The sequence below is a fragment of the Sus scrofa genome, chromosome 1 (genome assembly GCF_054392235.1).
Source record: "Sus scrofa isolate SSC_HxYL_T2T_F1_AM1 chromosome 1, Sscrofa_HxYL_maternal_Yorkshire_Landrace_v2.0, whole genome shotgun sequence".
NCBI lineage: Eukaryota > Metazoa > Chordata > Mammalia > Artiodactyla > Suidae > Sus > Sus scrofa.
The window spans coordinates 215,199,965-215,212,500 of record NC_139383.1 but is presented as its reverse complement, the minus strand read 5'-3'; the positions used below and the strand labels follow the sequence as shown (position 1 = coordinate 215,212,500).

The 12,536-nt window shown below is 40.3% G+C and overlaps 1 protein-coding gene and 1 long non-coding RNA gene across 11 annotated transcripts in view; one reads left to right on the top strand and one right to left on the bottom strand.

Moving 5' to 3' along the window:
- The window catches only part of ADAMTSL1 (ADAMTS like 1), a 1,005,193-nt gene that overhangs the window by 519,763 nt on the left and 472,894 nt on the right, over window positions 1-12,536 (top strand). The window lies entirely within an intron of this gene.
- The window catches only part of LOC110256879 (uncharacterized), a 28,973-nt gene continuing 25,539 nt past the window's right edge, over window positions 9,103-12,536 (bottom strand). The window contains exon 2 of the long non-coding RNA XR_002338952.2: window positions 9,103-9,482. This is a non-coding gene — a long non-coding RNA (uncharacterized LOC110256879). The remainder of the gene's footprint in view (window positions 9,483-12,536) is intronic.

Sequence of the window (12,536 nt, the reverse complement as noted above, 5' to 3'; positions counted from 1 at the left end):
AGTTATCCATGGCTTACCTCCTGGCTGTTCAGTGAATACTTCTCAGCCCTTTTTTACTCTACAGCTCTCTGTGGTATTTGATACTATCAACTCCTATCTGTTCCCAGAAACTTTACTCTTCCTTTAGGTTTCAAAACTATATATTTTCTATTTTCTTAGCCATCCTCTGGAATCCTTTTCTTCTAACCACACTCTCTTATAAAGTGTCCCTGGAAGTGTCTCTACCCTGGGATGGGTAGAGATTTACCTGCAGAAGGATTGTTGGGGAGGATCCTTGGGAGACACACCTGTAAGGAAGAGAAAGGACAGGCAGGTAGAGGTAAAAGCTGACCCACAAGGAGGCTGTGACCAAGCCGAAGGGGGGCTCTAGAGCTGGAATAATTATTCAGAGTTGTCCTAAATTGAAGCCAGGGGGAATGGGCCTTTGTACCCAGGCATCAACCAGTCACTGGCAATAGGCCATCATCTAGGAGGGTTGTAGTCTTTGGCAAGGTGATTCGCTGCAGCAAAGAGGGGTCCCCATTGAAGGACATTGGTGGTTGCTATGCACATCACACTCTGCACATCACAAATGAACTCACTAGCTCCACTCCAGCATTCTTGGCAAACCTACTTTTTTTTTTTTTTTTTTTTTTTGTCTTTTTTGCCATTTCTTGGGCCACTCCTGTGGCATATGGAGGTTCCCAGGCTAGGGGTCGAATCGGAGCCACAGCTGCTGGCCTACACCACAGCCACAGCAACGCAGGATCCCAATGCCGGATCCTTAACCTACTGAGCAAGGCCAGGGATCGAACCCACAACCTCATCGTTCCTAGTCGGATTCGTTACCCACTGAGCCACAATGGGAACTCCCAAACCTACTTCTTAATAACCCATCATTTTTTAAGGGCAGCAGCACCCATGCAGCTGGATTTCTAGAGCCAGACATGCTCTCTTTCTCATGTCCCACTTCCAAGTAGTCACCATGTCCTGTAAATTTTACCACCTTCATATCTCTTGCGTCCTTCCCTTCCCTCTGTTTCTGCTGCTAATAGTGTGGTTCAGACCTCACTTCTCTCTCCCATTGGGAGCAATGGGGCTTCCTTTTTCAGTCACAACAGCCTGCAGTCTCTGACTCTGTTTTGTATAAAGTATAAGATCCTATAACTGCCTTCTCACTGCTACAAGGTCAAGTCTAAACTCATTGGGATAACACAAGTCCTATCCTGATTGACCGTTCCTGTTGGCTCCCTCCCTTTCTGAATTCCCTTATATCTTTGTTCCTAGCTCACCACCCATTCAGAGTCTGAGGTACAGAGGCACCTCTTGGGAGTTTAGCAAGGCAACCCAGGACACTAGATCATGTTATATTTGGAAGCTCTTCTCAGAAATAAAGCCCTTGGCCGAGAAGAGTGATAAGGAAGGCATTTCATTAAATACCAATATTAAGCCCAGGAGGTCACCGTGACCTTTGGAGCTGCACAGCTTTGGCAAGAAGACAGCCCCTGCCTGCTAGCCTGGCTAATCTGATATCCGATGTTGCCACTAAATCGTCATTGAGCATGACATAGGCACCCAGCTGTTAACACTGATACACTTTCAATGCCAAGATCAGGCACCATTCTCCTGGCAATTATACAGCCCTGCTTGCTAATCCAGGCTGCACGATGGCATGGGCAGAAGAGGGGCTGTGGGGACTCTTGCCACCACGTGCCTGGTGGGCCCTGCACCGGGTCTTGTTTATTCACCACATCAGGCCAGATAACATTGAGCCAAATAACAGTTCTCTTCATTGGCCTTATGCAACAGGATAGCATTAATTGAGCACTTCTGGTCTTAATCACGACCAGAAGAAAGAAAGGAGAGAAGAGAGAGACAGAATCAGAATATGAATGAAAGGAGACATCGAAGGAGAGAGAAACCCCAAACTTGTTATTTTTGAAAAATAACTTCTGGTGAAAACAGAGCACCTCTCTGAAGAGTGTATGCAGAGTTCTGCTCTAAGAGCAGCAAGCTCCCCTTTTGATCTCTGTCAAGGAACCCAACACCACTAGGGCAGCCACCCCCATGGACAAGTGAACTCAGCCTCCCAGCCCCTGGGGTGGTGAGGGATGTTTTTGCTTTGGTGTCAGCAGGACCTGACGCGGTATTTTGGAACTACTGCTGGCTTCCCCCCACCTCTCTCCAGTCCGGTCCCCTCGCTCGAATTTCAAGCCTGTCCCTTCCTTCCAAGCTGCCCTCTTGCATTGCCTTTCTTCTCATGCTCCTAAATGTTACCCTAGAGGGGGCTGCAGCACCGCAGGCTTCCTCTTCACCGCCACCATTTGCTGTTGTTGGCTGCAAGTCTCTTGCCCGGCGCCAGCTCCTCGGCAGCCAGTGAGGACCCTGCGCTCAGTTTAGGCTTACCCAAACAGACAAGCAGGCGCAGAGAGGGTCTGGACACACAGGGCAGCCCCCCTCTCTGACTCCCGCCCCCACTACCCCACTGCCCTGTGAATCTGATTGATCTTTGCATTTCACCAAATGTGCATTTCACCAAGTGTGCATTTCACCAAGTGTTCGAGCCCCCCCCCCCCCCCCGCCCCAGCACCCAGGGAAGACAGAGCCGCCAGGGCTCCCTTCCAGAGCCCTTGTACCCCCTCCCCCACCTACACACACACTCCCGCACTGTAAGCCAAGACCGGGTAGCCGGTCTTTTTCTTCCTTATTCTTTTTAAATGATTCCATATTGGTGTTCTGCAAAGTTCTTTTTGGTTCTTTGTTGCTGTCTAGAAGCATCTTAAGAAACAAAGAGTCATTTTCCCTAGGTCATGACCGACCGGCCAGCCCTGCCAGGGACTCCCCTATCCAGCACTGTTCCTCAGACAACATGATCACCCCAGTGCCTTTGTCTTAACTTTGCTTTGATGATATGTTCCAGCAATGGAGTAAAGAACACATAACGTACCAACAACTGGATTTGCTCGTTGTTATTGCTAACTGAAGAGATTCCGTTTTCAGAAGTATATGGAGCAGATATAAGGAAATGAGAAACACCCTTGTAATAACTGCATTTAAAAAAAAATTGAATACTCTACATTGTACTTTGTTTGCAACCGTATCCTTAGGCTCCCCAGTAGTGAGTGCCTGGCTCTCAGACCCTTAATCAGTTCTCATTGAATGAATGCCAGGCAGTGTGCTAAGCATGTTATATTATTATCCCATTTCATCTTCCTACAGAACTGTCATTTGATAGATAATGAAATGGAGATGTAGAGGATGATCTGTGTACCCAAAGTTATATAATAAGAAAGTGGTCAACTCTTTGACCCTCAGTGTGGTTTGAACCTAGGCTCTTATTTCACTATACTGCTTCATACCATCCAGTAACTTGCTATTTATATTCAAGGTTCAGTCTTCTCCCAAATCCTGATATATCTTCCTGATAGCATTGGCTAGCTAACCACTACAGATCATGCTTAGAATTTTCTTACTATATTCACATGCAGCCTATTATACTTGACATTATGCTTTCACATATCCAGGCAGTTCTATTATTGTGTGGTAGGCATTTCTGAAAAGTCTTGAGATCCTGGGAAACATGCATTAAAACTAGCAGGATTTATAAGAAAATTAGATCAGGGCAGGCGATTCACACTCAGGAAACTTTGGGAGTAGAACACCCACAAAAACAATAACAAACCTGTAAAAACACTAGCACCCTTTAAAGGGTGTGTTAGATTCCTAACAAATACCACTAGAAATATAGGACTTTACCACTAAAACAGAAAGTAAGAGTAGCTTAATGGAAGAGGAGAACAGGAGGGGTTGAGACTGCTAAGTAATGGAGGAAAGAAAAAAATACACCACAATGGGAGGACCTGCAACAAACGCATCCCATCAGAGCATGTGGCATGAGAGCTGAGAAGCAAATGATGGAGCAAGTGGCTCGGGGCACAGCACTGCAGCCCTCCACACCTCGCCAGGGCAGGGGTGCCCCCATGTACAGCAAGGGGTGGGGAAATGGTGTACCAGGCAGCCAAACTCCTTATGATTCGGACATTGTTCCTCTACCAATTGCATATAAATGATTCTGCAGTGGAGGAACAGCAGACTTTCCTCTCCCAAGGAGGGTAAATTATTAGAGGGGCAAAGAAAATATTTTATTCTTTCTGTATACCCACCGCTCAGCACTTTCCATATTCCCAGCATCTGGCACTACATTTGCAAAACGTTAGGCTGCGTTTCCCTCTCTCATCAAAGAACGCACATAAGTACACGTTACTCTTTTTAATTGTAAAACAGTATATGCATAGTGACCATATATAATTTATGTATCTGTCTGATAATCAAGTCCTTACTTCAGAAGGCATACAAGAGTTAGCACTGGTATATTTTCTCTGTATACCCTTTAGCTTCATATTTTATGTGTAGCATTACTTTACATAAATGTTTAAACTATAATAGATATATTCCACATCAACTTTAAAGATTTTTTTGAATTTTTTTAATTTTAGTTTTTTTATATTTAATTTTATTTTTTTAAATTATTTCCCCAATACAATTTTTTTTTCTACTGTACAGCAGGGTGACCCAGTTACACATACATATACAATTCTATTTTCTCACATTATCATGCTCCATCATGAGTGACTAGACATAGTTCCCAGTGCTATACAGCAGAACCTCATCGCTAATCCTTTCTAAAGGCAATAGTTTGCATCAGTTAACCCCAAGATCCCAATCCATCCCACTCCCTTCCCCTCCCCCTTGGCAACCACAAGTCTATTCTCCCAAGTCCATGATTTTCTCCTCTGTGGAAAGGTTCATTTGTGCCTTATATTAGATTCCAGATATAAGTGACATCATATGGTATTTGTCTTTCTCTTTCTGACTTACTTCACTCACTATGAGAGTTTCTAGTTTCATCCATGTTGCTGCAAATGGCATTATTTTGTTCTTTTTTATGGCTAAGTAGTATTCCATTGTGTATATATACCACAACTTCCTAATCCAATGGACATTTGGGTTGTTTCCATGTCTTGGCTATTGTTAATAGTGCTGCAATGAACATGCGGGTAACTTTAGAGATTATTTAGTGTTAGAAAAGGATATAGGAGTTCCCACTGTGGCATAGCTAGTTAAGGATACACCATTGTCTCTGTGGTGATACAGGTTTGATCCCTGGCCTGGCACAGTAGGTTAAGGATCCTGTGTTGCCACAGCTATAGCATGGCTTGCTGCTGTTGCTCAGATTTGATCTCTGGCCCAAGAACTTCCATATATTGTGGGTGAAGCCAAAAAAATGGATATGGTTTGATTTCTGAATCAATATCCATCCATTCCATCCATTCATCATCTATCTTTCTGTCTATCTATCTATCTATCTATCTATCTATCTATCTATCTATCTATCCATTCGCTCAACAAGCAACTACTCTGGGGCAAATACCATGCTGAGAATTACAATACAGTGATCAGTCTAACAGACTTAATTGCTGAAAAATATTTTAGGTTGAATTTTTGGATAAATAAAAATGACAATTTATTTTAGTAAACCATAGATTATTTCAAATGTCTATCTCTTCAATTCGAAGTCAGGTGTTTCTTACTTTATAAGTAGCCTTTCCTAAAAAATACCCCAAATTTAATGTTTTACAAACCATCTTAAAGAGATTGTTGTATTTTGGGGACTTTTTTCCAGGGAAAAATTTTCTTCCAAAGATCATTATTGAGAAGTCAGAGCAGGAGAGGGGAAAATCAAAAGGAATTTTGGGTTACTTTTATTTACCAGAATATCAGCAACTTCTTGACTTCAAAATCTGTTTGATTAAGCTTTTAATGTTTTAGCATGTAGTGTTAATTCTCCTCAAAACTGTTCAAAGACTCAAATTAGCAATTTTTCAACGATGAGCAATAATTTTTCATGGGCAATTGGAAAAGAAAATGTTGGAATATTATTCAGGCCAGAAAAAGGAATGTAGCATCCTCATTATGCTACCACATGGATGAACCCTGAAAGCATTTTGCAAAGTGAAAGGAGCCATTCATATTGTAGATTCAATTTATAGTTAATGTACAGAATAGGCACATCCTTGGACACAAAATGTAGATTAATCAGCATCAGGGACTAGGGGGAGGAGAGAATTGGGAGTGACTGCTCATGGATATGGGAGAGTGATGGAAATGTTCTGGAATTATATGGTGGTGATGGTTGCACAACTTTGGAACATAGTCAAAACTATGGACTTGTATGCTTTTAAAGTGGGTTTTGTAATATGTGAATTATGTCTTTATTTTTTAAAAAAAAGAAAATGCTGATTCCATTCATTCTGCTAATAGTTGATCTATTCTGTGGGGAAATCCAGACTAGAGCAAGACTTGTGTGGGCTGGCAAATATTAGTTCTTACTCACAAGGCTGCCCCACACCTCTTACTTCTAACCAGTTTTAAAATAAGACAGGATTTCAGACCCAAGGTTTTCCTTCTGTTGGGGATAGAAAATCTTAGAAATTCACCATGGACTGGCATGGGAAGGAAAAGAACTGATGACAGAGAGATAAAAAGGCCTCGTGTGTAATGTCAGAAAATGAAACATGGCAAGATGCCTCTTCAAAGACCTGCTGAATTTTTAAAAGGAATTCGTTTTTTTTTTCTATAATAGGAGATGCTAATAAGACCCCCCCAAAAAAAATTCCTTTGCATACGTGTGTCCCAGGAGGCTTAAAATGTAATGATCTCACCCTGGGAGGGATAACATTGAAATATAGTTTCCCCAAATGGTTGAATATAAAGTTTTGAGCTATATTACCTAAATAAAAGGTTCTAAATTCAATTTTTAACTGTTTGTGGTGCTTCACAGGTAGGCAAATATTTAAAAGGCAAAAACAATAATAAATGTTGATGCCAAGTAAACTAAATCCAGTAAATTCTTCTTTGGAATGGTTGGGCAATAATGGCTACTATGCTAATATATACACACCAATTGTGAGTGAAGTTTTGCCTCTAGAAAAATAGCTGTTGGATTTTCACTGTGGCCTTGAGTATTAAAAGTGGCTACTTCTTTAGCCCCCTTCATGGACAAGACTGAAAATATCTTCTGAAAGCATAGGGTAGAGTCTTATTCTAAAAGAAGCATTTATATCTAAGAGCTTGCTTTAAATTTTAAAAGGAATATTATAACTCAAAATAGCTTAGGATGTGTAATAAATGGGTATTTTTATCTACATCGCAGACCTTCAACTGCAATCTTTCTGTAGTAATATGTCCTAAGTTTGAGGAAAATATGAGGGAGGGAAAACAAAATATGCACCCTCTGAAAGTTTGCCAAGTGCTTATTAAAGGTTTAATTCATATCTTCTATGGAGATTTTGAGAGCGAGTTATTAAAGTTCAAACTTAGGAGACACTGCCTGTTCAAATGGCTCCATAGTGGCTCGGTTAGATGTACGTTTTCTGCTCTCCCCCAAAAAAGAAAAGAAAAAAAAAACATACAAATAAACTAGGGGCCTCAATTTAGTTACCTTTTTCTTTAATGTTTATTAAATTTCTCAGATGTGCTAAGTATTTGTTTTTACAGCCCCAGAGGAGGAGCTTAACCACAGGGTTCCAAAGCAGGTTTAATAATTTACCTCCAGCTGCTGTGATAAGGAGGAGAACCTGACACATTATTCTTTTCCCTTTAAAGTTTTTATTAAGATGGAGCTCCTGACAGGTGGCTTTGCCATCACAAATCAACTTGGGAGTACAAGAGGGTGCCACCTCGTGGCCAACCAGTTATTTGGTCTGTGCTGTCCTCCAGGGGGGAGCCCAGCCAGGAAAAGCAAATAGGAGCTGGGTTTCTACCCAGCCTTCTGCTACCTGCCGCAGGTCAGCACAGAACCTAGTTTTATAGAGCCGAATGGTGGTTCAGGCTCCCTCCATGCCAGACCCTCCTGAGTCAATACTGGTGTTAAGCCACATCTTTATAAGCCTGTGCTTGCAGTTTCAAACCTTGCTGTTGCCACTGCCATCTGCTTAAAATGAAGGCTTTGGGGCCTGGATAAACCTCTTTCCAAATGGCCAGCCATGCAGGGCTTTGAAAATCTGGCCTTTGATGTGTTTTATAGGGATAAGGAAACATATATTAAATTCAGCTCTGCTGTACACGCTCGGCCACGTAACTGAGTCAGTCCTGAAGTTGTAATTTCATCTTCAGTTTTTTTGGAGCTTAACTGTTCTAGCTTTCCTGTTGCTGATGACATCATAGGAAGTCACTGATGAGCTGACAACCTTTTATGATCTAGCTGAGGATACATTACTATTGTCTTTCTCCTTTAGTGTATAATGAATACCAGTGCCTGGATAAATGTTAAGGAATTCTCTGTGAAGGAAAACTGAACCGTCTTAGAAGTAGATTGAAAGGCAAAGCCAGTGAGATATCCTTTCCAGGGTTTTATCTTTTGCCCCTTAGTCAGCCATGGAGGTTATAGGTATAGAACTCATTCAAAGTTGTAAGTAGATGGAGATTATAGAAGAGAAAATGACTTCACAACCCAGCTTGGGGTGAATCAAAGGTCTGGTGAATTTGCAGTTCTTTTTCAGCATAGATGGGTACTGATTCTTTGTTTCTTAATAAGGGTATGGAGAGCTCTGCTGTTATTCATGGCCCAAACTGTGAATTCATTTTGCATGCCTTGTGATTCCATACAGTCAGAGAGGAAAATTACTACCCTAGAGGAGGAAAGCTAGGACTTTCTCTTTATCTAGATTTTTTTATTATAGTTGATTTGCAATGTTCTATCAATTTTTGCTGCACAGCAAAGTGAACCAGTTATACATATATACACAATCTTTTTCTCATATTATCTGCCATCAAGTTCCATCACACATGATTGGATATAGTTCCCTGTGCTATACAGCAGGGTCTTTATATAGATTTTTAAATATTGCCAGCATGCACTTAAGTAGATTATTTATATGTGCCACAAGCAGAAATGAAGTATGAAGTACCAAACCTTCTTTTCATTAATCAGTTGTGGAGTAGAAGTAAGTGGTTGTGAAAGGGAGGGAGATCATTTGTGTTTTAATGACATGTAGATTATTTTCAAATTTAGGTAAGATGAACAATTGCATACCTTCTACTAACAGAATAATATTGTTCTTATAAGGGTATATCTGGAAGCCATTTTATTTAAAGGATAAAACAGACAAAAGAAATCTTGCAAGGATTTACCATGAGAGCAAGAATACATGAGCATGACCTCATGGTTTTAGAGAATTCCTGGAGTCTTCATGTTTTGAGTTAATGCAGAAGGGAAATTATTGAGAACCCACTAAGGGTCAGGTACTATGCTGGGTGCTTTGTAAATGCCACTTAATTTAATCCTCATGTTGATCTGTTGAGCCAACAGGGAATATTCCTTGTAGGAAATGAGAGCTCAAAGAGGCTAATGAACTTGTTCATGCAACTGCTCAGTGGTGGAGATGAGATTTGAACTCAGGTCTTTCTGATTCCAAAATATAGGCTCCTCCCACATGCATTACCTGTGAACAAAAGAAAAATGCATATTATGTATATGTAAAATTCGACCAGTCTTCACTATTTCAGTTTTTAGCTTTAAAGGATTAAAAAAGTAAGCTTCGAGGATTGGCCTTCCAGCAGATTCCCAGCATATCTGCTGTGCATGCCTTTTCTCTGTTGAAAGACTGTTCACTCCTCAAAGTTCTGTCTTTGCTTTACCTTAAACAATTGGAAAAAGGAGAACAGGTGCAGGTGATAATGGCAGTGTGAATGAAATGAAAGCTAAGTGATGGTATGCAGATGTGAGAGTGGGCAGTCATCCTTAAAGTTTTCATCCACATGCAAAAATGCCATATTTAATGTCTTGCCTTCTACCAATTAAAATAAAATGACTGTGAATCTCATCAGGGGTCTAACAGCAGCAGCCACTAACATTTGAGCACTTTCTTTGTGCCAGGCAGTTGTCCACATCTTTTACATACCTTATGTAATTTTCTCACAGTAATCCAGTATGGTAGGTACTATGATTAGCTTCATTTTATAAGCAAGAAAACTGAACTTCAGAAAGTTTAGGTAACTTGCCTAAGATTGGATAGAATGTTCTGAATCCAGGATTCAAACCCAGTCATTAAATTCCAAAGTTCAATTCTTGCCCACTGTGCTCTTCTTCAGTAAAGCAAAGTATGTATGCGTTTTCCTTGGTGGGAATGATTCCCTCCCAAGATGAAGTTCCTAATGGGGATATTCTGGCAGTGATAACTGGAGTTATCTCTTCACTGGCTCAGTGGTCCCTGAAAGTAAAAGTTTGGTTCCAAAGCTCACCAATCTGTCACTATTATTGAACATCAGATATATATTTTATCCGTAGGAGAAAAACACTTAAGCAAAAAACTTTTGACCGTGATTCAATATGCAAAAAAAAAAAAAAAAAAAAAAAGAATATTGGAACTGATAAGATGAGCTCTTCATAGTTCATCTACATTCTGAAATATTGGAGTTCCCGTTGTGGCTCAGAGGAAATGAACCTGATTAGCATCCATGAGGACACAGTTTCAATCCCTGGCCTTGCTTAGTGGTTAAGGATTCAGCCTTGCCATGAGCTGTGGTGACGGTCGCAGATGTAGCTTGGATCCCCTGTTGCTGTGGCTGTGGTGTAGGCCAGTAGCTATTGCTCCGATTAGACCTCTAGCCTGGGAACCTCCATATGCTGTGGATGTGGCTCTAAAAAAAAAACACAAAACAAAATACATTCTGAAATATTAAAATGATGCCCTTGTGAGGCAACTTTTAATCACAGTACCTACATGGAAAATAGTTCTTCAATATCCCATTATTTACAAAACAGGCATTTCACAGTATCTTTGGTATTTGCTTTATTCTAATATTTCATAGTGTTGCCATTCTATTTTATTGATGGGGAAACTGAAGACTTCAGAGATTTACTCTAAACAAAGCATTTAACAAATGGATACCAAAGAAGACAATACTAATCAAGACTCATATACAAGATACTGAAAGTATTTGAAAACCTGCTTGCTTAGAGACATCTTGAAAACTTTTTGCATTTTTTTATAAAACAGCTTTTATTAGCCTTTTCTGCATGTATGTAGAAAGTCCATTTTTTTTTAAACTACGTTTAAAAAATTACTCTTAGAATAATCAGGACAATGTACTGAGAATAATGAGGAGCCAGTGCTTACTATACACACAATGATGCATTGGGTGCTTTTTAAATATTATGATATTTACCTCATGATATTTTCCTTAGGGTATTATTCTCCTTATTTATAAAAGAAACTGTGGTGCAGGAAGATTAGTAAGTTGCTCAAGATCATACGTCCAGGAAATAATAGAGGCAGAGTTTGATTCCAGATCTGATCTTAGAACCCGAGATTTTTTTCTCCTATTGTGCAACGCTGACATTAACCCAATTGTGTGAGTACCATTAGCAGGAAAGCAGAAGTTTTTAGGAATGTCCTATAAAGTAGGGAAAGGAAAAAGCCAACTCCAAAGTGATCTGTTAGGGTTGAAGTTCCAGAAACTCTAGACATGGGCTTAAGTCAAAGACAGAAACTAAATCTTACTCCCAAATTATCAGTGGAAAGGTATGTGCAGGGGGAGAAATGTTGATATAAATATTAGCCTGGATTTGTGCTGGCATTCATGATTTTCTCAAAACATTTAATGATATGAACTAAAAATATTCTGCTACTCTGGATTTATTTTTCTTTCTTTAAAATGCAAAAATAAGAGTTCCCATAGTGGATCAGTGGGTTAAGAATCTGACACTGTCTCCGTGAGGATGCAGGTTTTATCCCTGTCCTCACTCAGTGGGTTAAGTTTCTGGAGTTGCTGCAAGCTATGGTGTAGGCCTGCAGCTGCAGCTCCAATTTGACCCCTAGCCTGGGAACTTCCACGTGCCACAGGTGTGGCCCTAAAAATAAATAAATAAATAAATAAATAAATAAATAAATAAAATGCAAAAATAAACTGGTACAGTATTTATAGGTGGGATTTAAAATCAGTCAAAAGTCTACCAAATTTCAAAAAGTATTAATCACAAAAAAACAGAAAGCAAGGAGACAAATGCAGACAGACAACACGGACATGATTATTACAAAGTGAGTGTGTAGAAATAGACCAGACTTCTCCTTGTGGCTCAGTGGAAACGAATCTGACTAGTAGCCATGAGGACGAGAGTTCGATCCCTGGCCTTGCTCGGTGGGCTAAGGATCTGGTGTTGGTTGCAGACGAGGCTCGGATCTGTCATTGCTGTGGCTGTGGTGTAGGCCAGTGGCCACAGCTCTGATTCAGCCCCTAGCCTGGGAACCTCCATATGCTGCAGGTGCAGTCCTAAAAAGACAAAAAAAGACAAAAAAGAAAGAAAGAAAAAAGAAGAAGAAAAGAAAAGAAAAAAGAAATAGACCATACAGATGGTCAAATGGGTCCATTTCAAGTCTGCCAATTGAGGTACACAGGCAGGTTTGTTCTAGAACAAAATGGAAACAGCAAAACCAGTACAGTATATTGAAATACAGATAAAATGCAACTGGGTACACACATATATTTCTTATAGC